This window comes from Erinaceus europaeus, chromosome 20, assembly GCF_950295315.1.
Source record: "Erinaceus europaeus chromosome 20, mEriEur2.1, whole genome shotgun sequence".
In the NCBI taxonomy this organism is placed as follows: Eukaryota; Metazoa; Chordata; class Mammalia; order Eulipotyphla; family Erinaceidae; genus Erinaceus; species Erinaceus europaeus.
Genome location: NC_080181.1, coordinates 47,633,976 through 47,661,571, shown reverse-complemented (window position 1 = coordinate 47,661,571; position 27,596 = coordinate 47,633,976). Strand labels below are relative to the sequence as shown.

General features: G+C 42.5%; 1 long non-coding RNA gene across 1 annotated transcript in view; it reads right to left on the bottom strand.

The window, feature by feature from the left end:
* Positions 1 to 7,490: 7,490 nt before the first annotated feature.
* LOC132534925 (uncharacterized) overlaps positions 7,491 to 27,596 on the bottom strand; it is a 150,038-nt gene continuing 129,932 nt past the window's right edge. The window contains exon 4 of the long non-coding RNA XR_009546685.1: positions 7,491 to 7,869. This is a non-coding gene — a long non-coding RNA (uncharacterized LOC132534925). The remainder of the gene's footprint in view (positions 7,870 to 27,596) is intronic.

The following is a 27,596-nucleotide window of genomic DNA, read 5'->3' as shown; positions in this document are numbered from 1 at the left end:
CCATTTCTTTATGTAGACAACAAATGCCTCTCTGCTCTAGTCTAAGAAGCTCAGTGCAAATTTTTCCAGAAGCATCTTTTGGGACCCTGGACAACATAAAACGCAATAGAAGGGGGACATTAAAGCTTTCTCCAGCAGAAGCCACTCCTTATCACCCTGTGGTGAATACAAATCCCAGGTGGTTCTAGACTGCAGTCATATGGTGGATTCAGATAGAGTTGCAAGATAAAATGTAGTGAGTTGGAATATATATATTCCCATTAAATATATATTATTAACAATAAATGTATATTAATAGTTATTATATTGTTACTATAAACACATATTTAATATATAGTATATATGTATTTAACAGCACTGCTGAGAGTTGGCTGTTGGTGGTACTAGGGATTGACACCTGCAGGTGGGGACCTGAGGCTTGAACTGGGGTCCTTGTGCATGGCAATGGGTATGCTCCAGTAGGTGTGCATCATCCAACCCTCATGTACTTTACTGTCCCGGAAGGAGGGATAGTGCTATGTATCTGCTAAAAATATAATTTCATTCCTCCTAAAACTGGGTTTTCCCCACCCAAAATGACTACAGTGTCATTAGAAGTTTTGATGATAATTATTTTCAATTAAAATATTTATCTATATGTGAGAGAGAATCAGAGTATGACTCTGGCACTTAGTATAAGCACTACTTAGTATAAGTACTTCCTACATGCTACATGGCACATACAACAAGACTGATCCTGACATGCAGGGCTGCAGGTCTCTCTCTCTCTCTCTCTCTCTCCCCTACAACTCTCCCTACCTTCTCAATCAATTACTCAGCAATTAAAAATGACTATGCTGTGTCTCTGGGACAAAATGGGTGGACCTGGTGGTGACTGTGTTTAGTGAAGTAAGGAAGGCCATGAAGGCCAGCTACTCGAGAATCATAGCACATGAACTCAGGGAGATAATGATGTTCAGGAGGGTGGGGAGGGGGATAAGCAGTGCAAAAGGCTGAGTGAGTGGAGCTAGAACCCCAGGAAGCTTCACCTCCTCCTAGGCTGGTCTCCACAGAGTTCCCTGGAGAAGGAAGTAATTGAAGTGGCCTGGGGGTCTAGGCAGAGCTTTAGGGTTGGGGAGAAAACCACTCACTCAAGGACCTTTCTGAGAGGGTTGGGCAGTGAGCATGACAAAAACCCAACCGTGACAGGAAAATAAATAATAGTAATAAAAGGCTGGAGACGATTTCATTAGGTACTTTAAGGTGTCTTTTAGGTCTTTCTAGTTGCTTGCTTCATTTATTGACTCAAAGCAAACTATTGTGCACTTTTGCTTTCAGGTATGTATTTTGCCCTAATTTATGGATCCATGTATCTCATGGGACCTGGTCTATATCTAGGTTTTGAGGCTTTGTTAGGAAGTGGACCACCCAAAATGGAATTAAGGAGTCCTATGAGAAAGGAAAGATTAATCAATAATATGTATGCCTTTATATGTTAACTCTTTTTCCACCGCCAGGTTCTAGATGCTAAGATGATGCCAACTGGACTTCCCTGGGCAGACGACCCTCCCAATATGTCCTCGATTCCCCAGAGCCCCACCCCACTAAGGAGAGAGAGAGAGACAGGCTGGGAGTATGGATCAACCTGTAAACACCCATGTTCAGCTGGGAAGCAATTACAGGAGCCCAACCTTCCACCTTCTGCACCCTATATTGACACTGGGATAGATAAAGAATAGGAAAGCTATCATGGGAGGGGGTGGAATACAGAGCTTTGGTGGTGGGAACTGTACCCCTCTTATCCTAATGGTCTTGTCAGTGTTTCCATTTTATAAATAAATATATTTTTAAAAAAGAAGGATTCCAGTTCGAGCCCCCAGGTCCCCACCTGCAGGGGAGTCTCTTCACAAATGGTGAAGCAGGTCTGCAGGTGTCTATCTTTCTCTCCCCCTCTCTATCTTCCCCTCCTCTCTCCATTTCTCGCAGTCCTATTCAACAAGGAAGACAGACAACAATAATAACTACAACAATAAAACAACAAGGACAACAAAAAGGGAATAAATAAATAAATAAATAAATAAATAAATAAATAAATACCAAAAAAAAAGGCTGGAGACATTGAATGGAGCAGAGGCCCGCACTGAGCAAGCCCAGCGGCCGCTAGGTGGCACTGTGCCGCTAGGCGGTTGCCAGTGCATCTGCTCAGACAAGAGATGTGATTCCCGCCTGCCTATTAGTCCTTGCTGAGCAGGACACCTTTTCATTTTTGTTATTACGCCCCCCCAGTGTGCCCCCAAGCCGAGATGCATAGGCAAGTTCTGATGGGGGAGACTGCGTTAGTTTTCGTCAAGAAAAGATGAGATTTGAGGAGTAAGGGGAGAATTTTTAAAAATCCAAAGACATAAAATCATTATTTCTGTTATGACTCCTGTCTGCCGGCCAAGTCTGAGTTAGGCAATGACAAAGTATACAGTGATCAGATTTGATTAGATTTGTTTTTATCATCACCTGCTCCAGGATGACAATTCCAAACAGAAAGAGAGAGAAGAAGAAGAGGAGGAGGAGGAGGAGGAGGAGGAGGAGGAGAAGAAGAGGAGGAAGAAGAAGAAGTGAAGAAGAGAAGAAGAGAAAAGAAGAGAAGAGAAGAGAAGAGAAGAGAAGAGAAGAGAAGAGAAGAGAAGAGAAGAGAAGAGGGGATAGAGATGGAGAAACTATAGCACTGAGAGACTTCCTTCAATGTGGTGGGGCCCAGGCTTGGACTGGAGTGGAGCACATAGCAAAGCAGTGAACTCTCTAAGTTAGCTATTTGGGGGGGAGGGGAAGTTCATAGATGAGTGCAGCACAGTTGCTGACACATTTCTCATCTCCCCTGTAAAAACATTCTCACTCCCAACTTTGGGCTTTTTCCATCAACATACATCAGAACCCCGAAGTGTACCCCACCTCCAGTTCCTTCCTTCCCCAAAGCCCCCTGCTTTGGTGAAATAGACCAAACTCAGACTAGGTTTTACTTTGGTTTTTGTTTATTTGTTTTTCCTTTGTTTGTCATTTCCTAATGAAACAAACCCTGGCCATAAGTTCTAACACTAGGAAAGATTATTGATGTCCACAGATTTGAGTGCAAGGGAGATACTCAAGACAGTCTCCTTTGTGCATGGAATAATCCCGTGTGGATCCACAGGTGACTGGAAAGAAATCTGCAGTCTGGGGGCCAGGTGGTGGCAGCACATGTATTACAGTGCACAAGGATGCAGGTTCGAGCCCCCAGCCTCCAAATGCAGGGGGAAAGCTTTGTGAGTGGTGAAGCAGGGCGGCAGGTGTCTCTTTTTCTCTCTCCCTCTCCCTTTCCTCTTGATTTCTGGCTCTTTTGTACAATAAATAATAGTAACAGAGTAAACTGTTCAGCACACTCCAGCTCTGCTCTTGTATACCCTGTCAAATCCCCCTCAGCTGTGTCTCCAAGACTGTGAAGAATATGGTCTATTCCTGGCATCAGCCCCCTCCAGTGTTATTTTTGTTGTTGTTTTGAATAATTTAGCTAAAGACTTCATTAGTGCTTTTTTTTTCTTTTTTAATTTAAGTGCTTAGGCTTCCAAATAATGAATAGTCCAAATTCTCACCAGAAAGACGTCCATTCCGCTCATTAGAGCCTTAATTGTCAAGCCGCTGAAATGAGTCTTATTGTTGATTCCGATCGCTCTTAGGGAAGAGTGCTGAGGACTCTATCTCATTTATGAGCCCCATAAAAATAATGAGGGACAGAGAAAGTTGTTTTCCTGGCAGTTATGTTCAAGGTACAGGCAGGGGGAAGTTTCAGAAAAGCTACTCTGGGTATCTCTTGAAGGAGATTGTGAAGGACTGAGGAAATAGCTCACCTGGGTCGGCTCCTGCTCTGACATGTGCAGGACCCAGTTTTGAGCCTGGTCCCCACTGCCCCGGGACAAGCTTCACTGTTGGGATGACTTTCCCACTCAGAAAGTGGAAGCCCAGACTGAAGACAGTGCCAAGCAACCAGGTGAGATTGGGTGGGGGCAGGCCAGCCCAGGCCAGGCAGAGGAAGAGAAAGGGGTGTCCTGTGGGTGCTATCTGGCAGAGAGAATTGGCAGGGCCTGAAAGGGAATGGGGAAGGTCAAGGGAGGAACTCAGCTGGCTGGCTTGACCCAATTTGGGGGGCAAAGGAATCAGGTTAATCTGAGACCCACTGTGTCTAAGATCAACGCAGAAAAACTGTCTTGCTGAGATGTGTATCGCTCTCTCATCTCATCCGGGGGCACATCAGTGAGTCACCCCCTGCACAGATTCCCATTTATACCAAAAATAGGGCAGGGTACCCTTTATTTCATGCACAAAGGCAGCATGGTGCTTCTGAGGCGAACTCCACCTGAGTGAGAACTGGAAGATGTTTCCGTATTATAGGAGACACAGCAGCAGTGGGTGGATGTTTCCACAGGTGAGCAAGCACATGATTATTATCTCGTAGAGAAGTTTTTTTTTTTTGAGAAATTATTTTTTGACTGTTCTTAGACACCACATTTAATCTAAACTCTCAGGATGCGGCTCTGAAAAGTCCAACACATGAAATATGCTGAACTGAATCAAGAAGGAAGACTGGAAACAAAGAGAAACTCATCTCACAAGGACAGCTACTTAACACTGAATCCAGGGTACCTTTTGTCAGTTGCAGTGTAGACCAAATAGAAGAGAGAGCTCATACAATGTGTGTGCAGTTCCAGTGTCTGCCAGAGGAGGGCAGTCTAACATGATTCCTGCAAGAATCAGGGCTACTCAAAGCTTAATTAAGGCTTCCGAAGTAACAAATATATACAATGCCACTTAGTGGGTTTCCTCATGGTAGAAGTAATGCAAAATACAGTGTTGGGGAATATTTTCTTTAAAGCAGTTATTGTGTTATTATGCGTATGAAAGAAAAACTAAAAGCAACCCAAAAGCCCAACAATTAAAAAAGGGCTAACTATATTGTGATATAGGTAGGTATCCATGTCTGCATTCATCAAATGTTAAAGAACAAAATGATCATGCTTGTTTAAATGCAGAATACAGAATTCTATATTCACACAGAATATTTATTCATATATCCAATTAAAACAAAATTACTGTAGGAAATAAACATGGAAATGGTGAAACTTATAAACCTTGGTAATTAAAGAAAAAATGTTACAATCATCCAAGAGAAACTCAAGGCAGAAATAAGAAGTTTAATACACGGTATAGGCAAAAAGTGTTCTAAGATTTAAAAAAAAAAAAAAGTCTAAGTATAAATTAGAAAGGACTAGGTCAGGCATCTACCAACAGAAACTTCTAATCTATTCCTTAAATTATTCTTGAATTTTTCAAAATCAGAGTATCAGAGGGGAAAATGAGACTTTCTAAAATAATAGCATCTATAATGTTATATAATTTAAAAGGAGAAATGAATAAATAACCCTTCCAAAAAGTTACAAAAACAAAAACAAAATGTATTTACAGTGAAGCTGGTTGAGGGCGATTAAGGAAAAAGCAGAAATGAAATAAAAACAAAACAGAAAAGAAGAAACTGAGTATTTTCTTGGAAAATACAGGGCGCAAGACTGATCCTAGAAGAAGAAAACAACAACAAAAAAAGTCTGGGCCAGCAAGAGAATTCCCCTGGGAGAGTGTCTGCTTTGCCTTGTGCAAGACCTGACCTTCAGTCCAGTTCCCACTACACTGGCGGCGGGGGGGGGGGGGGGGGGGGCTCTGGTAATGCGGTAGCTCTCCCTCTAACTTTATTTCTCTCTTTCTATCTGAAAAAGCCCGGAGAAGAGAAGTCCCAGTGATGGTCAAAGCAAAAAAGAAGTAAAAGGCAAAAGTCTATAGTGTTTGTGGATACAATTATAACCCTGGAATAGGAAATCATAAGACATTGAAAGGATCAGATTTCTTTGCAATAACTGAGAAGAACTTTTTAAAGTGATTTCTGTCAGTTGAAAAACAAGATCAGAAGAGAAAACACAAGTAGAACCTTAACTGGAATTGGCGTATTGCACCAAAGTAAAAGGCTCTGGGGTCCAAAAAGGATGACAGAGGACCTAGTGAGGGTTGTACTGTTATATGGAAAACTGGGAAATGTTATGCATGAGCAAACTATTGTATTTACTGTCTGTAGAATGTAAAACATTAATTCTCCAATAAAGAAATTAAAAAGAAAAAGTTTTCTCTCAGTTGAAAAACAAGATCAGAAGAGAAAACACATGTAGAACCTGAACTGGAATTGGCATATTGCACCAAAGTAAAAGACTCTGGGGTGGGGGTGGGGTTGGATACAGGTCCAGAAAGGATGACAGAGGACCTAGTGGGGGTTGTATTGTTATATGGAAAACTGGGAAATGCCATGCATGTACAAACTATTGTATTTACTGTCTGTCGAATGTAAAACATTAATTCCCCAATAAAGAAATTTAATAAGTTTTCTGTCTTCTTTCATTCTTTTTCCTTCCTTTCTCCTCCCTTTATCCCTTCCTTCCTTCTTTACTTTTGCTCACTTTCTTCCTTCCTTCCTTTCACCCCTTCTTTTCTCTTCCTTTTTATCCTAAAAGGAAGTCTAAATATGCATTGTGAGGGCCAGGCAGTAGCACACCTGGATGACACTACCTGTCACCACATGCAAGAACCCAGGTTCAAACCCCCAATTCCCACCAGCATGAGAAGCAGTGCTGTAGGTGTCCTTCTCTCCCTTTCTATCTTACTCTCCCCCCTCAATTTATTTCTGTCATTATCTTAACTAACTCAATAAATTAAAAAGATTAAAGATAGCATTATCAACTAGTGTCTTTCTTTCAGAACTTGAAATGCTAGCGAGAGTCAGAAAATGATTGCTCTAAAAAAGCAGGCTGGGAGTCTCAATTACCTTCCAACGCCCAGGTCCAGCAGAGAAGCAATTACAGAAGCCAGACTTTACACCTTCTGCACCCCTTCATGATCCTGGGTCCATGCTTCCAGAGGGATAAAGAATAGGAAAGCTTCCAATGGAGGAGGTGGGATATGCTACTCTAGTAGTGGGAATTGTACCCTTCTTATCCAACGGACTTGTTGATCATTATTAAATAAATAATAAAGAAATATGGTTGTCTTTTTTAATCTGCTTACTTTCCCTAAACATGTTCAGAATTATTCAGAACCAGGTGGGATTTGATGGGGCTTTCGTTTTCATCTTTCTGTGTATCATCCTTCTCTTTCATCTTACACACAATAAAGTATTTTTATTTTATATTCACTCACAACAGACAACTATGTAAGCTACATAGTAATGAGAAGAAAAATCTCAAAATGAAGGGCATCACTTTTGTTTGGATAAGAATATGTACAAGTTTCCCTCCTCTATTGTAAGCAATTAAATATTTTCAAAGAGACTAGTTAGCCATAAACTTATTCTTTGCATTCTTCTCTGGACTCTCCACATAATCAAGAATAGTGGGCATCTTTGCTAGATCCTTTGTGTGAATTAACAGAGGTACACACACTGTTATGGAAAATGTATAATTGTTTGGTGTTTCAACAATACAAAATGTGATCACATTTCATGGATTGATGGCAGTTTGTTATCATTTGTTAAAATCAGACTTGGAGGGAAAAGCTTCCTGTGTCCGTATGCATATAGTCACTTTATTTGTTCATAGCTGATTCAATTCCCCTAGGTGTGTTCTCAGCAATGTGCAGGTAACTACTTCCTAGCTGAGGCACATTTTGCTTCTCACAAATGTTGGCTCCTGACATCCATATTGGAAAAGACAGAAAGCATTCTGCACCTCTCCATTCTAATGCATACTTCTTTATGATTGTCCCCTGTTTTTCTTCCTTTTTTTAAGGATGTTGATGCATTATTTGCCTTTTTAAAATTGCATTTATTCATTACTGGATAGAGACAGAGAGAAATTGAGAAATATGGGGGAGATGGAGAAGGAGAGAGACCAAGAGACACCTGAAGCATTGCCTCACCACTCATGAAGCTTTCCCCCTGCAGGGAGGGACCAGGGCCTTGAATCCCGGTCCTTGTATCCAGTAGTGTGTGTATTCAACCAGGTGAGCCACTTGCTGGCCCCAGTGCATTTCTTTTCTAACAAGGAATAAATTTTGAATGCACAAGAACAAGAGAAAGGGGACCAAGAGCTTGTGTTCCAAACTCAAGAACTTTACTGTGTATTTCAGCCCTCAACACATACAACACAGCACTTGGGCGAAGATTAAGGTACTTGAAAGCATATAATAGAGCAAAAACTCACTTGAAACAATGACCCTTTTCCTCAGGAGACAGTAGCAAGTGCAAACAGAAGCCTACAAGCTAGCCAAACACAGAGATGCCACGACATTCATTGTCCTTTGTAATGTTTAGGGGAAAAGTCATTGACTGGAAACATCACGAATAATTCAGTTCCTACCAAGGAACATCACCTGCCAATGATGTGCCAATATCCCACAAGGACTGCGAGTCAGCCAGGTGCGATCGATCTTATGCACTTACTCTTCTTCTTATCAACTGATAACAAAACTTTGCAGAGGGCAACCCATAACTGAGGATCCTATCTCTTCTGGTATGCTCACCACTTGACAAGAAAAGAAAGACCCACATTCACCTATTAAATATTAGCCTGCAATTTTTCTCTTTCTACCTCTCAGTTTCTGAGGCTACCAGGAGCCCCATGTGATTTATCATGGCCAAGACCAGATGACACACCAGAGATCACTAGGGACAAGGGGGGCAGTGTGACTCGCCAAAGCTCTGGAGAGGGGTGTACTGAATTCTGCCCTGTTAAATATCACAGTACATTGTGTTATTTTGCTTAATGGACCCACAAGGCGATCCCCCTCCTGAATAAGCAGTTTGATTATTATTATTATTATTTATTTATTGGTGAGGGCAGAAAATAAAGAGAGCAAGTTGGCCATTCTTATTCAAATCATCATGCTCACTGAAGAAGAAAATTAAACAGATGCATTACTCTTGACACTGTGGATGCAGAGTACAAAAATCTTCAAAGTGGAGAAGAAAAGATGCCAGCACAAAGTCTAGGGCACACGTCTGTGAGCTCAGCATGAGGAAATTTGGGGAGAGGGCTGAGAGCTGGTGGAAAAAGAAGACTGAATTTTGACATCATCAAATCTATTTTCTCAACAGGAATTTGCAGGTGAGAAGAAAAAGAAATAACAGTTTTGTCTCACACTGACCACTTAACCTTCAAATCCAGTCTCACTGTGTGAGGCCTTGATCTAAATCGCACTGCGAGTACAGGGCTCTCCTCAGCGTTTGAGCTTCTTTCTGCTGCCAAGCCCCTAGTCCTGGCGCCTTAGGCACAACACAACTCCACTGCTGGTGGCAGTTTTCATTCTGCCCACATTTCTATCATCTGACATCTATGCCTCCTCCTACCCAGGCCCTTCCATTGTATTCATACCCTATGCTATGAAGAATCACAGTAAAATATAAGCGAGTGAAGTGATTATATGAGTGACTCAACTCATATTTGAAAACAGTGACTGGGAGCCAGGCGGTGGCACAGTGGGTTAAGCGCACATGACGCAAAGCGCACAGACCAGCATCAGGATCCTGGTTCAAGCCCCCCATCTCCCCACCTGTAGGGAGGTCATTTCACAAATGGTGAAGCAGGTCTACATGTGTCTATCTTTCTCTGCCCCTCTCTGTCTTCCCCTCCTCTCTCCATTTCTCTCTGTCCTATCCAACAACAATGACAGCAATAACAACAACAATAATAACAACAACAATGATGATAAACAACAAAGACAACAAAAAGAGAGAAGAAAAAAAAAAAGAAAGAAAACACTGGCCAAGCAAGCATAGATAGAATAATGATTATGTACATAGATTCTCATGCCTGAGATTCCAAAGTCCCAGGTTCAATCCCCCACACCATAATGAACCAGAGAGTTTGGGTTCTACTGAGGGGAAGTCCTAACTGAAGATGGAGAAAAGTGATCTTCCATGAGTGCAGTGGATAAGGCTTAAGTCTTGAGTTCTAACCCTTGCAGCATGTGTAACAGAGTAATGTCAGGTGTTCTCTCTCTCTCTCTCTCTTTCTCTCTCTCTCTCTCTCTCACACACACACACATACACTCTTTCTTTCTCTCTTTCTCCCTCCCTCCCTCCCTTTCTCTCTCCTCTCTCTCTCTCCTTTCTCTCTCCTCTCTCCTTTCTCTCCCCTCTCTTTCTCCCTCCCTCCTTTCTCCTTTCTCTCTCCTCTCTCCTCTCTCTCTCTCTCTCTCTCCTTCTATACTTCTCATTAATAAATAAGATCTAAAGAAAAGAAAGAGATGGAGTAGATATAAGCCAGAATTGAGCTCTGAAAAAATGAAGATGTTTTCTCTAAACCACATAAGTCTGGGGTCCCACACAGTGAACCCAACATGAGGAGTTTCCCAACATTCCTCAGTGACAGCACTAGTACTGGTCTTCTGACTGACCTTTCTGTCTTATGAAACTGGCTCCCCTGGACTACTTCCCACTTTCTGTTCCTTTCTGGGTCTTATTAATTGACAGCAAGAAAACCAGCTTCAAGTCACTAGTAGATCCTCTGCAGAAAGCAAGAAAGAAGACAGAATCCAATGCTTTTCAACAGCTGTAGAAATAACTCCTCTGGGGGACACTTGGCCATTTAGGGAGTCATCTGTGGTTGTGGGGACTGGAGGTGGATGAAGTCACTGGCATTGGGGGGTAGAGGACAGGCAGGCAGGGTCACATTCCACAGAGCACAGGCCTGTCCTTCAACAAAGAAATTTCCAGGCTGAAGTGTCACCAGGCCCGAGGTTGAGAAACTGTGCCTTCACATCAGGTGGTGGTGACCAGCGTTGCTGTCTACGTTTGGCTTCATCTCCCTAAATGAGTCACCAGAGGGAATGAGGGGGTGTCAGCATCAGCCTAGGCAGAAGCTTGTCACTCTGGTGACATGTGTCCCAGTGCTTTCTTATCAACACTGAACAGAACTTCATTGAGTGAAGCAAAACAGTACTGTGATGTAATACTTACACCCTCAGTTACAGGAATCCCTTTAACAGATTTCTTAGCAATTAATATCTGCTTCATGGAGAAGCAATTACAGGAACCAGAACTCCTACTTTCTGTACCCCATAGTGAATTTTGGTCCACACTCCCAGAGGGGAAGAAAAGTTAGGGGAAGACAACCCTCTGAGCTCCAATTTAATCGGAGCCCGGAGAGAGAAGAGGACAAAAGAAAGGACATTCAGACATATCAGTAGGTATAGGTGTGACTTAGAAAGGAAAGAAAGGGAGGACTTTAGAAAAAATTGGAGGCTGGGGGTGGTTGAGTGGACTTGTTACAATGCACAAAGACCCGAGTTCTAGACCTGGATCCCCACCTGCCGGGGGAAAGCTTTTTGAGTGGTGAAGCAGTGTTCTAGGTGTCTCTCTGTCTTTCTCTTTCTCTATCTCCCCCTTCCCTCTCAACTTCTGGTGGTTTCTATCCAGTAAATAAAGATGAGTTTCAAAAAGAAAAAAATGGAGAAATATATAAAAATATAGATATGAAGTTTCTGAAATAGCAATCAACCTATGTTTGTGCCCTTGAGAGACCCTACTACAGTTTTCCAGTGGAGGGGGATGGGGACCCAGAATTCTGGTGGGAATAACAGTATGGAATTACAGCCCTGTTATCTCAAAATTTTAAAAATCAATATTGAGTCATTAATTAAATAAAATAAATATATGTTTCATCAGGGCCAGGAGACAACTCACTCAGTAGAGCATACAATCAACCATGGTCAAAGATCCAGGTTTGAGGCTCCACCACCACCTGAGAGCATCATCCAAGTGGCCTGAAGTTTCCTGAGTGGAAGACTGGTGTCCCTCCTTCTCTCTCTACCTTGGTCACTCTCTGCCTCCGCAAAAGAAATTAAACAGAGGAAGAGAGAGCCCTTTGTGAGCAGTGGGATAATACAGGAATAGAATCCCAGAGAAGCCTTGGTGATGAAATCAATAGATAAATAAATAAATAGGGTTTATCAATGAACAAGGGCTGGGAAACTAGTAATTCAGCCTGTCAGAGTACTGGTTTGCATGCCACAAGTTGCAAGCTCGATCCATTTTATGCTAGAATTAATCAGTGCTCTGTTGTCCCCCTCCCCCACTCTCTCTTCCTCTCTCATCCTTCTCTCATAATAAGTAAATAAATATTTTTTTAAATTAATGGACGGGGGATGGGACTTTCCTCGCCTGACAGAACACATGTGTGTGAGGAGTCAGCTTTGAGTTCAAATACCACATGGAAATGCCTGCCTCATAGATGATAGAGCAGTGATTCTCTGTTCTCTCTCTCTCTCTCTCTCTCTATCTATCTCTCTCTCTCTCTCCCTTTCTCAGCCTCTCAACCACTAGCTAAAAGAAAAAATGATATCAAAGCCCATCAATAACCCTGGCAACAAACAACAACAACAAATCTTCAATGAGCAAGCAGACAAAAGTTCATCACATAGGGTTAAAACTTAATTTCCTTTATAAACAAAGCTTGCTGTTGGTGGGAGGATAATTTTTTTAAAAAGGCTCTAGTTTATCCATTTTGCAGAATTCTAAGCCCTTGCAACACCAGAAACACAATCTTAAAATGTCTGTGGACTGTTAATACCCATAATATACTATTTCACTCAAACAGCGCTATACTCCATGCCAAAGTAAGTGTCTTGCAAGAGTCGTCATCTTAGAAATACTTCTCAAAAAATCATACTCAACCACAGTGGATTCAGCCTTTGTCAAGAACTGCATTTAGATCGCAGATGGAATATTGAGAACCATGCTAAATCACAGATGGTATATTTTTTCCTGTATTTCACAAAAAGAGCCATTTCTATCACTTTTTCCCCCTCTACATTTTGCTCTTGGTAATCCTGCCGATTGGGGGAAAAAAACTACAAAGAAAAAAAGTCTAAACCAAAAAGAATCATGGAAATATTCCCTTCTAGTGCTGTTTATAAGCTAACTGTTTAGTGGATGGAAGCACCACTGAATATTCTGTGGTGTAATTTACTTTCACAAAAACATAGACTGTAATTCATTTTAGGTGAGCAATTTGTTTTATGAGCCATGCATGTTTATTTGGGGCTGTGCTGGTTTCTTTTATTGAATGCAATAAAGACACTTCTTATCGATTGATTTGTTGTATCAGCAATGGGCTCCTTTCCAGACTGAAACACGGCAGCTTTTTCGAGGACATTATCCAGCATATAATTTCACCACAGATATGAATCTGGGTTCATTAGGGCCCACTTGTACAGCCTGTTATGACCTAATTTCGAGGATTCTTGCTTGGTGGTGACATTACCCTTCCCTGTGTATGGTTATCAAATGGGTTTCTCCACTTTTGATGGTTCATCACATGCACAGCTTTGGAGAGTGCCAACTTTTTCTACCAACAAATGAAATCAGAAGTTCAAAAGTTCACACCCAGCCCCACTTGACATGGAAACTTAAAACTCTGCAAAGCCTTCACACACCCTTCATGAATAATGAATGGTCATGCGGGCAGGAACTAGAGGTGTTAGAGGGCGACTTGGGCGGGGTGAGAAGTTGGATCAGTAGATAATCTTGTGTGCACATGTAGATACATACTTCCCAGCTGTGCATCATGGCAGCCACTTGTCTCTAATCAGGCTGGAGAGGTTACAGACTGTCCTTTGAGGTTCTGTTGGGGTTCAGCTGACTTACCTTGACTCCTAGACTATGGGTTCCTTGTCAGACCTGATAGCAATAACTGCATGCCGACATAAGACCATGCTTAGCTACACATTTCCAGAGTGAGAAAACCAGTCGGTAAGGACATCATGATCTCTGCAGACCTCACAAGGGGCACTTAGCCATCATGAGGTCCTAGAGACCATTCCTTGCCACTTTTTCATTGCACACAACAAGACCTAAGTCATATGCATCCAGTGCAGAGAATAGGGAGGTAGGATTTCATAGATGTGTAAATGGGTGGATGAACATAAAACCAGGAAGGGTGTGTGTGTGTATGTGTGTGTGTGTGTGTGTGTGTGTGTGTGTCTGTGTGTGTCTGTGTGTGTCTGTGTGTGTCTGTGTGTGTCTGTGTGTTTTAGACCAGTATTAACTAGTTCCAAAATATTGCTCTGGCTGCATCAAGCTGGCATTATGACACAGCGTTTATGTATAGGATGATTTAATGGGTTATTGCAGAATAAGAATCCTGGAGTTTACTTAATCCTGTGCATTAGGAGAACATAGCTACTTAAATGATGTTCTGACACAACAGATTAAAAAAAAAAAAGCCTTTCTGGGTGTTACCTAACTTTACCATGTATCTTTTTTTTTTTTTTTTTAACCAGAGCACTGCTTAGCTCTGGCTTATGGTGGTGCAGGGGATTGAAGCTGGAACTTTGAAGCCTCAGGCTTGAAAGTCTCTTTGCATAACCATTATGCTATCTACCCCTGCCCCCCCTTTTTTTACTGTAGTTATTCTCGATATAGATATTCAAACAGAAGCAGAGGATTTAAGGGAACAACTGTGAAATGGCGAGGGGGGTTGGGGATAGAAAACTGAAGTACTGCACAGAAGACATTCACTGTTAGAATGCAGAAGCCACAAAGTAAATATCTCACTTACACAGCTATGTCCTTTATTAGAAAGAAAGAAAAAAAAAACCCCTTAAATTAGCCTCTAAATCACTCCTCCAGGAGCTGACCACAGGCCCCTGCCCCCAGCAGGAACTTCTTATCACTTCTTCTCAGATGTCATTTCTAACATAAAACTGAAGGTCTGTATAGTTAGAGCCATTTCAGACAATGTGAGTGGGGCCCAAAGAGAAATGTAACAACCAACAGCCTCTAGCCCCTGGCTCCTTCAACCAGGTCAGTGCATCCCCACTGCCACATACAATGACAGTCCCAGTGGACTTTGACTTTACCATTTTTTTTAAACACAAGATTCTTCAGATTGGCCTTCCCATGACTATGTTGAATGTGCTTTTGTCTTAATGTCTTTCTAAGAATGCCTAATGAAGGGGGTTAAGAAACCGAGGATTCCGCAGAACAGCCAGCATTCAGCAGGTGGCAACGATTATATTGGGGGGTGAAAGGAAAGTTTAGTCTTGCCCTGCAGTATAATGTCCTTCAGGATAAATCACTTTAGGTTCATCATTCATTTGCCTCCTGCTCCTCCTTCTTCTCCTCTTGCCCCTCCTCCTCCTCCTCCTCCTCCCCCCCCCTCCTCCTCCTCTTCCTCCTCCTCCTCCTGCTGAAACTATTTCAGTCAGTCATATGGAGGGAAAAGTCCAAAGTAACAGAAATAAAGAGTTGGTACTGTCTCCTAAGAACTTCCTGGAAACAGCTACAGGACAATGAGTTTCTATCCTGTTGGCCAACAAATAAAATGTGTTTACTCCTTCACTATATCCTCCTGCAAAAATAAATAACTAAATAAAAGGTCAGGAGACTTGGCATTTTCCATTCCAAAGAACCATTAGGAAAGAGGGCAAGGCCAATGTGATTGTTGTAAATAGTGAATGTGTCTGTATCCGCTGACTTGTTATCAGTAATATCTGTCCTTACTCTATGGCTCCTTCATGAGCCACAGACTTGAGAATTTAAAAACACAGAGATAAGAGAAGACATGGATGCTCCTTTCACTTACCGCACTCATCCCTTGACCTAGCATCTCTTTTCCCTCTGGCTGTTCATGAATTGTCTTTTTATAATATGCTACCTAACGAGTTAAAAATTTAAGAATGTAATTGTTAACTCTTGAGCTAGCCCTGGACTAGAGTTGAACCTGATAAATGTTTCACTACTAATTAGCCCAAGTTAATGTTTGCTTATATGGTACCTAAAACAAAGGGTGACTTGTGACAAAGCTCTGCTATCTATTGGTGATGTCTGCCCTGGGTATAGGTATGAAAGTAGGGATACGGATGCCTCCTCCTCCTCCTCCTCCTCCTCCTCCTCCTCCTCTTCTTCTTCTTCTTCTTCTCCTTCTTTTTAGAGCCAGTCCACATCTTTCCCTCCCACTCATTTCTTGACAGTATTGATAAGACAAATAAAATAGCCAGACTCTTCTGGAATAAGCAACAAGTGGACCTAGGTAATGAATGAGTGGATGCACCACTAGACATAATGGAAGTGACAAATGTTTTGGGTTTCTGGTTAGAATGTTTTTGTGATCAGATATTGGCCTCAGGGACTTATCTCTTGTGGATAATAATTAGCCTCAGATCAAATTAGTTTCTTCATACTTAAATCTGCAGTTTCAACAATGTTCAGTGAGGACTTCCCTGTATTGCTACCTTAACTCTCTCATTTGGGAATCACTTTCAAATTAAGATACTTCTACAGACCCAAACAGCTAGTGCTGCTAACATTCCTTTGGCACATTTTTCAATTATGCTCTGAAATTAGGAAATGAGTTATTTCAGAGACAGAACAGCAGACTTCCAATGAAGTTACCTTATACCAAAACTTAAATTTTGTTCTTTCAGCAAAAGATATGTCTTTCTAATCCCCTACATGAGAATTAATTCCAGAATAGAATGAATCACCATGATAGAATTTCTTGAATCTTTAAATTATGTTGGTGGCAGTGTGCAAAAAAAATGGAGAGAAGGCACAGCAATTTATGCTATCTACTGATGATTCTCTGAGTTTTGGTTTCTTTTCAACTGATAAATTTCCCAGCAAATACAAATGAAGCTGTTTGTTGTTCAATAGAACTAGAATTGAAACATCAAATTAACTATAAGAAAATCGACTAGGAATATGGGCTCCCATTCTAGCTATGTGACCTTAAAATGTGCAAACAATAAATGGCTTGTAAGTGTGTTAATAACCACCATGGCCTTGAAATCAGCTCAAGCATCCTGGTGGTTCTAAATATTCAATGTTATGAGGTGTCAGTGAAGACAACGGAGCCGCTTCATGGAAGAAGAGGTGAGTGGGTAGTCACCAACATAGTGAAGGAGTAGCTAACCAGCACCTGACACCAGAAAACCACTGGAAGCTTTCTCAGCAGGGAAGTAGAGTAATGACACTGGGTTTTGAGAAAGGCCAATTTAGAAACTGGGCTGTAGTGACCAAGGTCAAAAGCAGGGCATCCAGGTAAGCAGTGAGCAGAACTCAAAGTAAGAAGCCTTCCCCACACTTTTTAAGGATGCCACATGTCTTGGAATAATTATGTTCCAAATGTGGGGAGAAGCACAAGCCTATCTCCAGGTTCTCTATGAAACTCTCTTCAAGGACAGTAACATGCCAAAACTAGCAGGAGAATGTGGAGACAAAAAGGAAGAATGAAAGGGGAGGGGAAGGGAAGAGAGGGGAGGCGAGGGGAAGGGAAGAAGTGGAAACAGAAAGGGAGGGAAAAGAAGGGAAGGGAAAGGGAGGTGAGGAGGAAGGGGAGAGAGAGGAGAGGTGAGGAGGGGAGGGGAAGGGAGGGGGGAGGAGAGGAGAGGAGGGAAGGGGAGGGGAGGGGAGAGGAGAGGAGAGGAGGGGAGGGGAGGGGAAGGGAAGGGAGAGGAGAGGAGGGGAGGGGAGAGGAGAGGAGAGGAGGGGAGGGAAGGGGAGGGGAAGGGAGGGGAGGGGAGAGGAGAGGAGAGGAGGGGAGGGGAGGGGAAGGGAGGGGAAGGGAGGGAGGGGAGGGGAGAGGGGAGGGGAGGGAAGGGAAGGGAGAGGAGAGGGGAGAGGGGAGGGGAGGCGAGGGGAGAGGAGAGGAGAGGAGAGGAGAGGAGGGGAGGGGAGGGAAGGGAGGGGAGAGAAGAGGAGGGGAGGGGAGGGAGAGAAGAGGAGGGGAGGGGAGGGAGAGAAGGGGAGGGGAGGGGAGGGGAAGGGAGGGGGAGGGAGGGGAGAGGAGAGGAGGGGAGGGGAAGGGAGGGGAGGGAGGGGAGGGGAGGGGAAGGGAGGGGAGGGGAGAGGAGAGGACGGGAGGGGAGGGGAGGGGAGGGGAGGGGAGAGGAGAGGACGGGAGGGGAGGGGAGGGGAGAGGAGAGGACGGGAGAGGAGAGGAGGGGAGGGGAGGGGAGGGGAGAGGAGAGGACGGGAGGGGAGGGGAGAGGACGGGAGGGGAGGGGAGGGGAGAGGAGAGGACGGGAGAGGAGAGGAGGGGAGGGGAGGGAAGGGGAGAGGAGAGGAGAGGAGGGGAGGGGAGGGAAAGGGAGGGGAGGGAAAGGGAGGGGAGGGAAAGGGAGGGGGAGGGGAGGGGAGGGAGGGGAGAGGGGAGGGGAGAGGGGAGGGGAGAGGGGAGGGGAGAGGAGGGGAGAGGGGAGGGGAGGGAAGGGAGAGGAGAGGAGGGGAGAGGGGAGGGGAGGGGAGGGGAGAGGGGAGGGGAGGAGAGGAGAATAATATAAATACCAAGAGCTATATAACTGTACATTTAAAAATCACGTCTAAAAAATGTGATATTAACAATGAAGTTTTTAAAAGCAAGTGAGCAAGTTCTCAACAACAGGTTAACTATTTTTAGTTCAGAATTCATGCACAGGAACTTGAGAAATACAAGTGTTCTCAGAAGCAATGCCACATTTTTTTTTTCAAGAGCAATTAGACTGTCTCGATATTCCACCTCCGTGTGTCCTTTGGAGCTTATAAGTGTACTGCATGAGCCATGCAGCCCAGAAGTTGGCTGGAGAAGTAAACTCCGTATAAATCCAAGTCTTCTATGAGTTGATCCACAAATACTCTGTGTAACTCAGTGAAGGAAAGGACAGAGTTGAAGTAAATCTCTGGTGATGGAAACATAACAAAATACAGAAGTCACCAGGTAACAAGGTAAAATCAGAAAGAAAATCTAGAATATTTCTTTATTTTTTTTTTTGCCACCTGGGTTATTTCTGGGACTTGGTGCCTGCATGATTCCATGATTCCTCACAGTTGTTGTTGTTTTAATAAAGGGTAAGAGAATGAAGGAGAAACAGAGACACCTGCGCCACTGCTCCACAACTCATGAAACTCAGCCCCTGCAGGTGGGATCCCAGGTCCAGGACAGTGTAATATGTGTGTTCTATCAAGTGTTTTGAGGGCCTGTGGTTACCCCATATTTTTGTGGTTACCCCATATTGTTGCTAAAGAATGTAGACTTTTTCCCAACACAACACTTCTCCAGTAATATTCTCCTACATTTTTGTGTATTGCTTCAAGAGGTTCACAAGATTATAATGCAGAAATATTGCTGTAACCCTAGTCATCCGCTTCAGAGTCCACACTTCTCTAGACTTCTCCCCTCTCTCCACAAATATTCGACCGTCACAGTTTTTCATCTCCATTAGCCACATTTCTGTCTCCCTTATCAGGCTTTTCCTTGATCCCACTCCCTCCCCAAATTAGTGTTACCTTCCCTGCATGTGCACAACTGCCATGGATACAAAATCAGCTCAGAGTCTGAAAGGGGACAATGTATTTTCCACTCAAAGAAGCTGCTGCCCAAATAGCACAGAAGGAACCAAAGGGACGGATAAACCAAGGACAGGGCCGCACTATGTTGAGGCTTTGCCAAATTGTCTCCCTACCTCCTCCCTCCTTTGGCTTTTGTGCCTGTTCTCCCAGTCAGGTAGATCTGAATTCTCCTTTTAGTTAATGGACACACATACACACACACACACACACACACACACACACACACACACACACACACACACACACACACATACGTTTTAAGATTCTTTCTAGTAAAAAACAAATCATGGGGTCAAGTGGTGGCACACCCAGCTGAATGCACATGTTACCATGCACAAGGACCCAGGTTCAAGCTCCCAGTCTCCACCTACAAGTTGAAAACTCCATGAGTTTCTCTCTCTCTCTCTCTCTCTCTCTCTCTCTCTCTCTCTCTTCCTCTCTCTCTCTTCCTCTCGCTTCCTCTCTCTCTCTCTCTCTTCCTCTCTCTACCCCTATCTCCCTTTCCATTTCAGTTCACCTTTGTCTCTATTCAATAAAGGAATAAAGAAAAGAGTTTGTATAGTAAGAAAAAGACTCCAGTAAGAAACAACTCATATAATTTTCACAATAAGCCTAAAAGCGGCAGTGGTCTTGACTGCTTAATGGGGGGGGGGAGATCATTTGAAGAGGAACAAAATATTAGAGCACGTTCTAAACTATCACTGCTTCTATCTACCTGGCAGTTAGCGAAAACCTTTGATCAAACCTCTGAAAAGGACCAGCCTTCAATGATTTCAAGCAAAAGGTTAATGGTGTTGTTCCAACTATTATCCCTTTTAAAGACATTATCCTCCTTTTTTTATGGCTATATTACCTTCACCTTTGAATGAACCCACTGCACCAGCTGTTCCCCTTCATCATAAAGTTGGTGGAATATCATCCGAGGAATAAGAGGCATGCCATGTTTTATCAATCAAGCCTAAGGGGCTGGGAGTCTTCTTACAAGCACAACTGGAAAGGGATTTTATTGCAAGCCTCTGGTTGGATTTGTCAATTGTCTTTAAGTAAAACGCATACCTGATGCCAAGGTAGAGAATAGAAAAAATGCAAGTCTAGGGGAAAAAAACCAGCAGCATAATGTGAGACAGTGTGACAAATGGGACAGTCGGACTGTAGAGGAGGTGCATGGGCTCCCTTTCCTGATGAGCCAGTGCCTGTGGCTTCTTGGCTTCTTGGCTTCTTGGCATCTGCCCACGGCTGGCTTCCCTGAACCTTCATTGCCCCTGTACCCTTCACAGGAGTGTGGGGGAGCAGAGGGCAGGATTGCGTTTAATTGAAACAGGAAAGTCCCAGCACAGCCTGAGCTCCAACACAGAGGAGGCTTGGTCTAACCACTTTGTGATAACATTTAAAATTTACAACACCTCCTCAGATCTCTCCCCAGGAAAAGAGAGAGGCAGGCTGGGAGTATGGATCAACCTGCCAATGCCTATGCTCAGCGGAGAAGCAATTACAGAAGCCGGACCTTCCACCTTCTGCACCCCATAATGATCCTGGGTCCATACTCCCAGAGGGATGAAGAATAGGAAAGCTAACATGGGAGGGGGTTGGATAGGGAGTTCTGGTGGTGGGGATTGTGTGGATTGGCACCCCTCTTATCCTATAGTCTTGTCAATATTTCCATTTTGTAAATAAAAATTAAAAATTACAACAAAAGCTCCCAAATGCCACCACTCATATGAAACTGCAAAATCATATTCCCAAACTGTTGAAGATTGAGAAATATTTCTAATTAAGTTACACCAAAGAGCAAGGCTTGTAAGACAGACTAAACACAGACTTTGGGGACACCCTGCCGCCTTAGCAAGCTGTTGTTGTTGCTGCTAGGGGTTCATGCCTCCAGATAGGGAGACAGTGACCCCAGTTCAAGTCCCTGGTGCCTACCTGAAAAGGGGAAGTGTCGTGAGTGGTGAAGCAGTGCGGAAGGTTATCTCTCTCCCTCTCTATCTCTCTCCTCATTTCAATTTCTGTCTCCCTACAAACTAAACAAACAACATAAGACCAGATTGAGAAGAAAGGGAAGCAAATTGGAATAGAATTTGTCTATTGAACAAAAAAATCTTTTAAAGGCCCTAGTCCCTCTGTCATTATTCTCAGATCTGAGACAGACAGATAGAGGGGGAAAATACCATGACACTAAAGCTTCCTCCAGGGCGGTGGGGTCTGGGCTCAAACCTTTCACAAGAATTTTTAAAAGGCTGGCATTAAATGAATAAAAGAGTCAACCAAAACAAGCAAGTTAAAGAACAAATCCCAATGAGGTAGCCTTGGGAGATAAATGTAAGAGTAAAAAGCTATACCTCAAAACCAAAGAGGATCAACACACTCCCAAGTCAGCCTCCCAGAAAAATGAGCATTGCTGATAAAAGTTCAATGTTGGGGGAGGGGGGGAATGAAAGCAGAATCTGAGAGGCTGCAGGGTGATCAGGTATGGAAGAAAGAACAGTCATATAAAGATACTCTAAGTTATGTATAACACTCTAAACTATCTTTTAAATAAGTATTATACTTGTTTATTGGATAGAGACAGTCAGAAATCAAGAGGCAGTGGGAGATAGAGAGGGAGAGAGACAGAGACACCTGCAGCCCTGCTTCACCATTTGTGAAGCTTTCCCCCTGCATGTGGGGACCGGGGGCTCAAACCTGGGTCCTTGCACATTGTAACATGTGCACTCAACCAGGTGCACCACCACCCGTCCCCCTCTAAACCATATTTACCAAGACATTTGAAAACTTAGACGAAATGTAAAATTCTCTTAAGACATTTAGTTAATACTTCAGAGGCAAATTATCACTAAGACCCTGGAGGCCATTCCCCCCCCACACTTTGTTGCCCTTGTTGTTGTTGTTATTGTAGCCATTGATGTCATCGTTGTTGAATAGGACAGAGAGAAATCGAGAGAGGATAGGAGACAGAAAGGGGGAGAGAAAGATTGACACCTGCAGACCTGCTTCACTGCTCGTGAAGCGACTCCCCTGCAGGTGGGGAGCCGGGGGCTTAACCAGAATCCTTATGCCGGCCCTTGCACTCTGCCCCATGTGCACTTAACCATCTGTGCTACCGCTCGATGCCTGTTTTAAACCTTTTTTAAAAAATAATAAGCCCATGGTGCTTTGCACATCTGGTTGAGTACAAATGCCACAATGCACAATGACCCCAGTTCAAGTCCCTGGTGCCTACTTGAAAAGGGAAAGTGTCATGAGTGGTGAAGCAGTGCGGAAGGTTATCTCTCTCCCTCTCTATCTCTCTCCTCATTTCAATTTCTGTCTCTCTACAAACTAAACAAACAACATAAGCCCGGAAAAAAATAATTAATGACCCCAGGAGCAGTGTATCCCTATAGGCACCGAGTCCCAGCGATAATCCTGAAGGCAATAAAAAAAGAAAAGAAAAGAAAAATTATCCCAGACAATGTACATGATCCTACCAGATAAAAGGAATTCATTTGTTTGCTTTAGTGAACAGAAAAATATAACCGAACTATGAACTCTGTCTTCTCTGAGATATAATTTATTTTCTTTTTATAAGGACAGTGAAAGCAAGAGAGAAAGGGAAAGATAGAAAGGAAGGGAGAAAGGCATCTGTGGTTCTGGTTCATGACTTGCAAAGCTTCCTTCCTTCTTTCAAATGGGGACCTTGCACTTGCATCTGGAACCTTGCACATTGTAACATGTGCTCTCAACCAGGTACCTCACAGTCCAGCCCCTCACATTTTATTAAGCTGACACCTCGGAGTAAGACCTAAGCATGTGTGGTTCAAGTATTTTTAGTTTGCTTGTTTGTTTGTTTTTTAGCCAAAATGTAATAAAATTGGTTTACAGAACTTGTTTCTTCTTTTTTTTTCCCCTCCTTTCCTAACATCTCTTCACTTCCCAGCTTCAGAATCAGTGGTGTATGAATTTTCTACCTGAATTTTAGAAAAATCCCCCATTCTGGCCCTAACATGTTCCCTCAAGCTAGCATGTCCATAAAATATGGAACATATAGCACATTCTGTCCACTCAAGTGTCCATTCTACTACAGTTTATACCTACTTGGAGGAGCTCTCCAGCACCCTTGAAAATTTAAAAAATGAGTTAAGCACAGGTGGCACAAAGTGCAAGAAGTTGAAAAAAAATCAGAAAAGAAAACACAAGTAGAACCTGAAATGGAATTGGCGTATCACACCAAAGTAAAAGACTCTGGGGTGGGTGGGTGGGGAGAATACAGGTCTAAGAAGGATTCAGAGGGCCTAGTCGAGGTTGTATTGTTATATGAGAAACTGGGGGATGTTATGCATGTACAAACTATTTTACTTACTGATGAATGTAAAACATTAATTCCCCAATAATAAAAAAAAAGAGAGAGAAAGAAAAAAAAAACAAACAAACAAAGTGCAAGTCCCAGCATAACGATCCCAGTTTGAGCCCCCGGCTCCCCATCTGCAGGGGAGTCACTTCACAGGTGGTGAAGCAGGTCTGCAGGTGTCTGTCTTTCTCTCCCCCTCTCTGTCTTCCCCTCCGCTCTCCATTTCTCTCTATCAAACAATGAGGACATCAATAACAACAATAATACCTACTACAATAAAACAAGGGCAACAAAAGGGAATAATTAAATATTTTTTAAAAAGAAAATTTAAAAAAATATTCTACTGAGAAGTAGATGGGGCTAGATAGCATAATGGTTATGCAAAGTGACTCTTGTGCCTGAGGCTCCAAAGTCCCAAGTTCAAGGGTCCACACCACCAGAAGCCAGAATTGAACAGTGGTCTATAAAATAATAATAATAATAATAATAAACAAATAAAAAATCCATAACTAATCACTGTGATTTAGATCACCCAGAACCAGAACTTCCATAAAATCCATTATAACTTGAAAATCCTTTGTTGGCAAACCTGACCTTAACTGGTGTAGGACTTATAGAACTGGTATATAGCTTTGTTCATTAACACTCAGGTATTAGATAGATGGTAGGTAGGTAGGTAGGTAGGTAGATAGAGAGAGAGAGAAAGAAAAAGAGAGAGAGAGAGAGAGAGATAATGGGCCAACTCCCTATGCCATAGTGGGCGTGTTTTGTAATTACCAGCATATGGATAAAGTTCTACCATTCACATATGGAGAACTGATTATTCTGAAACACATCTGTGACAGAAATAATTTCACAGAGTGCACTGGGGAAAATTAAAAATGTATATACATACATAGAGAAAATAGTTTGCTACCTAATTCATAATAGATAGTGTAAAAATGTCCACCCCATTAAAAAAATGATCAGGAATACACTGGCACTCAGTGGAAAGAGGCCAATGGAAACATATGGAGTATTTCCTATCAAACAACAGTTCTAATGACAATATATCCAAAAAGCCATGAAGTCTTAGATTCTCAAATTCCCATTGTCCCTCTATTTGGTGTCTCTTTTGGTTATTTCTGGATTTCTCAAGAAAATGTGATGTCAATTTTAAAAAGGGGGGGATTTTGTTTATGATTGCATTCAGTGTACACACAATAATGAAAGAAGTGTGAAAGAAGGGAATAAGAAAGAAAACTCAATAACTATCTTTTTTTAAATTTCTTTATTGGGGAATTAATGTTTTACATTCAACAGTAAATACAATAGTTTGTACATGCATAACATTTCTCAGTTTTCCATATAACACTACAACCCCCACTAGGTCCTCTGAAGGACCTGTATTCTCCCCCCACCCACCCACCCCAGAGTCTTTTATTTTGGTGCAATCAATTCCAGGTCAGGTTCTACTTGTGTTTTCTCTTCTGAACTTGTTTTTCAACTTCTTATAGTATGCCATAAAAAATAAATCATTGATTGTGAATAATTGAGTTTTCTAATAATCAGAAAGTACTGAAGTCTGAAATTAAATGTGCCATGTCTATACTTTGAGCCACAACCCATGAGGAAGACAACACAGTATTGTTTGCAAGTCATCTATGAGGAAGCTGCCCTGGGGAGCCAGAGACAACCCGAACTGCCCCTGCAGCTACAGACAGACTATGACCCACATAGTCAACGACTGCCACCTCTCCAGATTCAAAGGAGGTCTCGAAACTTTACATCAGGCTCAACCTGACGCTGTTGACTGGCTACGGAAGAAGGGCAAACGCTAGAAGAAGAAGTGAATCTGATAGTTAACCTGGCAGATATACAGTGGAGATTCATATGCAAGAATCTGATTTCAGAGCCACTGTTGATCTGTAGCCCCATACTCTATGGAATAGTTTTTGTTCCCTTCATTATTAGATGTCATATCTGTAACCTTTTATCATAGATGGGAAGAAAAATATCTGGTGTTACTAAGTGACTTGACTTAATTTTCAACCTAGAAAGTGGTGACGCTGGGAGTCAAATGGTAACAGTTGCTGAAGTTTGCATTGTTGGTATATACCTACTACTGCCCCAAATCCAAGTGACATCATTGGAGCAGTGGGAGAAGAAGAAACTTTAAATATCAATTATTTAGTAGACAGTGTGACTGAGGGTAGAACAGAGCTTCAGAAATGCCGATTGGCCATGCATTATTAATCAAGCTATCCCAGTCAAGAATTTCAGTATTTCAAAATTTTTAGTAGCATTTCAAATCAAAATTTTTAGTAGTACAAATTTTACCACAGTTAATAAAATGTCTTATATACATTGAATGTCTAGCCTCCACTAATGAATATGCCATCTATTTACTTCCATTTAAGATTGCTTTTCTATAGAAAAAACAGTTGGGGAGTCTCTGAATAGGAAGAAATGAGGGACTGGGAGGCAGCCCTGATTGGTTTGCAACCTGCAAAGTTACCTCCTTCAACGTTACATCATCTGAAGTATCTATGAAACCCACTCTAACTAGGTACTTGGTCTTTTATTTTCTTTACAATGCAATGAATGTTGACTGTGAATTTTTTTTTTTAAAGAGAGCTAATACTTGAGAACAATAGCAGCACAATCCATAGTGATTCTTTTTACTTATTTTATTGGGAGGGGATAATGGTTTGCAGTGCAGTTTCAGACAAATGGGTATAATTTCTCATCTCCACCATGAAAAGTGTCTGCCAAGCACTATGAGCCTCAACTTGGGTCCTTCACCAAGGCACCCCCTGAACTTCCTCCCTGCCCTTCTCCCCCAGACTTCTTTGCAATACACCAAGCCCAGTCCAAGTTTTTCATTGTGTATTCCCTTTCTGTGTTTAAGTTTAGCCTGTGAGTGAGATCAGCCAGTATTCACCCCTATCTCTTTGGCTTATCTCATCTAACACAATTCCTTCACATATTAAATGACGAAGGGAGAATCTATTGAACATATGGCGTTGGGAAAATTGGGTTGAAGTGTACAGAAGAATAAAAGTTTCATCACACACAAAAGTAAACTCCAAATGGATCAAAGATTTGAATGTTAGAACAAGAAACAACAAATATTTAGAGAAAAACATTGGCAGAAGTCTTCTCAATCCAAGTTTTAAAGGTGTCTTCAATGGCTCAAGTATAATCACAAGAAGAACAAAAACAAAAATAAACCAATGAGAATATATCAAAATGAAAAACTTCTGCACAGGAGGCTGGGTGGTGGTATACCTGGTTGAGTATGCATGTTACAATGCACAAGGACCCGGGTTCGAGCCCCCCCCCCCCGTCCCCAACTGAAGGGAGAAAGCTTCAAGAGTGGTGAAGTAGTGTTGCAGGTGTTTCTCTGTCTCTCTCCCTATCACCCACTTCTCTCTCAATTTCTGGATGTCTCTACCCATTAAATAAATAAAAATAATTGGAAAAAAAATGTCTGCACAGCAAAAAGAACCACCACCTGAATAGGGAGACTCCTCATGGAATGGGAAAAACATCTTTAAAAGCCATATATAGGGAGTCGGGCTGTAGCGCAGCAGGTTAAGCGCAGGTGGCGCAAAGCACAAGGACCGGCATAAGGATCCCGGTTCGAGCCCCGGCTCCCCACCTGCAGGGGAGTCGCTTCACAGGCGGTGAAGCAGGTCTGCAGGTGTCTATCTTTCTCTCCTCCTCTCTGTCTTCCCCTCCTCTCTCCATTTCTCTCTGTCCTATCCAACAACGACAACAATAATAACTACAACAATAAAACAAGGGCAACAAAAGGGAATAAATAAATAAAATAAATAAATAAAAAGCCATATATAGACAAAAACCTAATAATCTACATATATAAAGAGCTCAGCAAAGTCAGCAATAACAAAAATATGACCC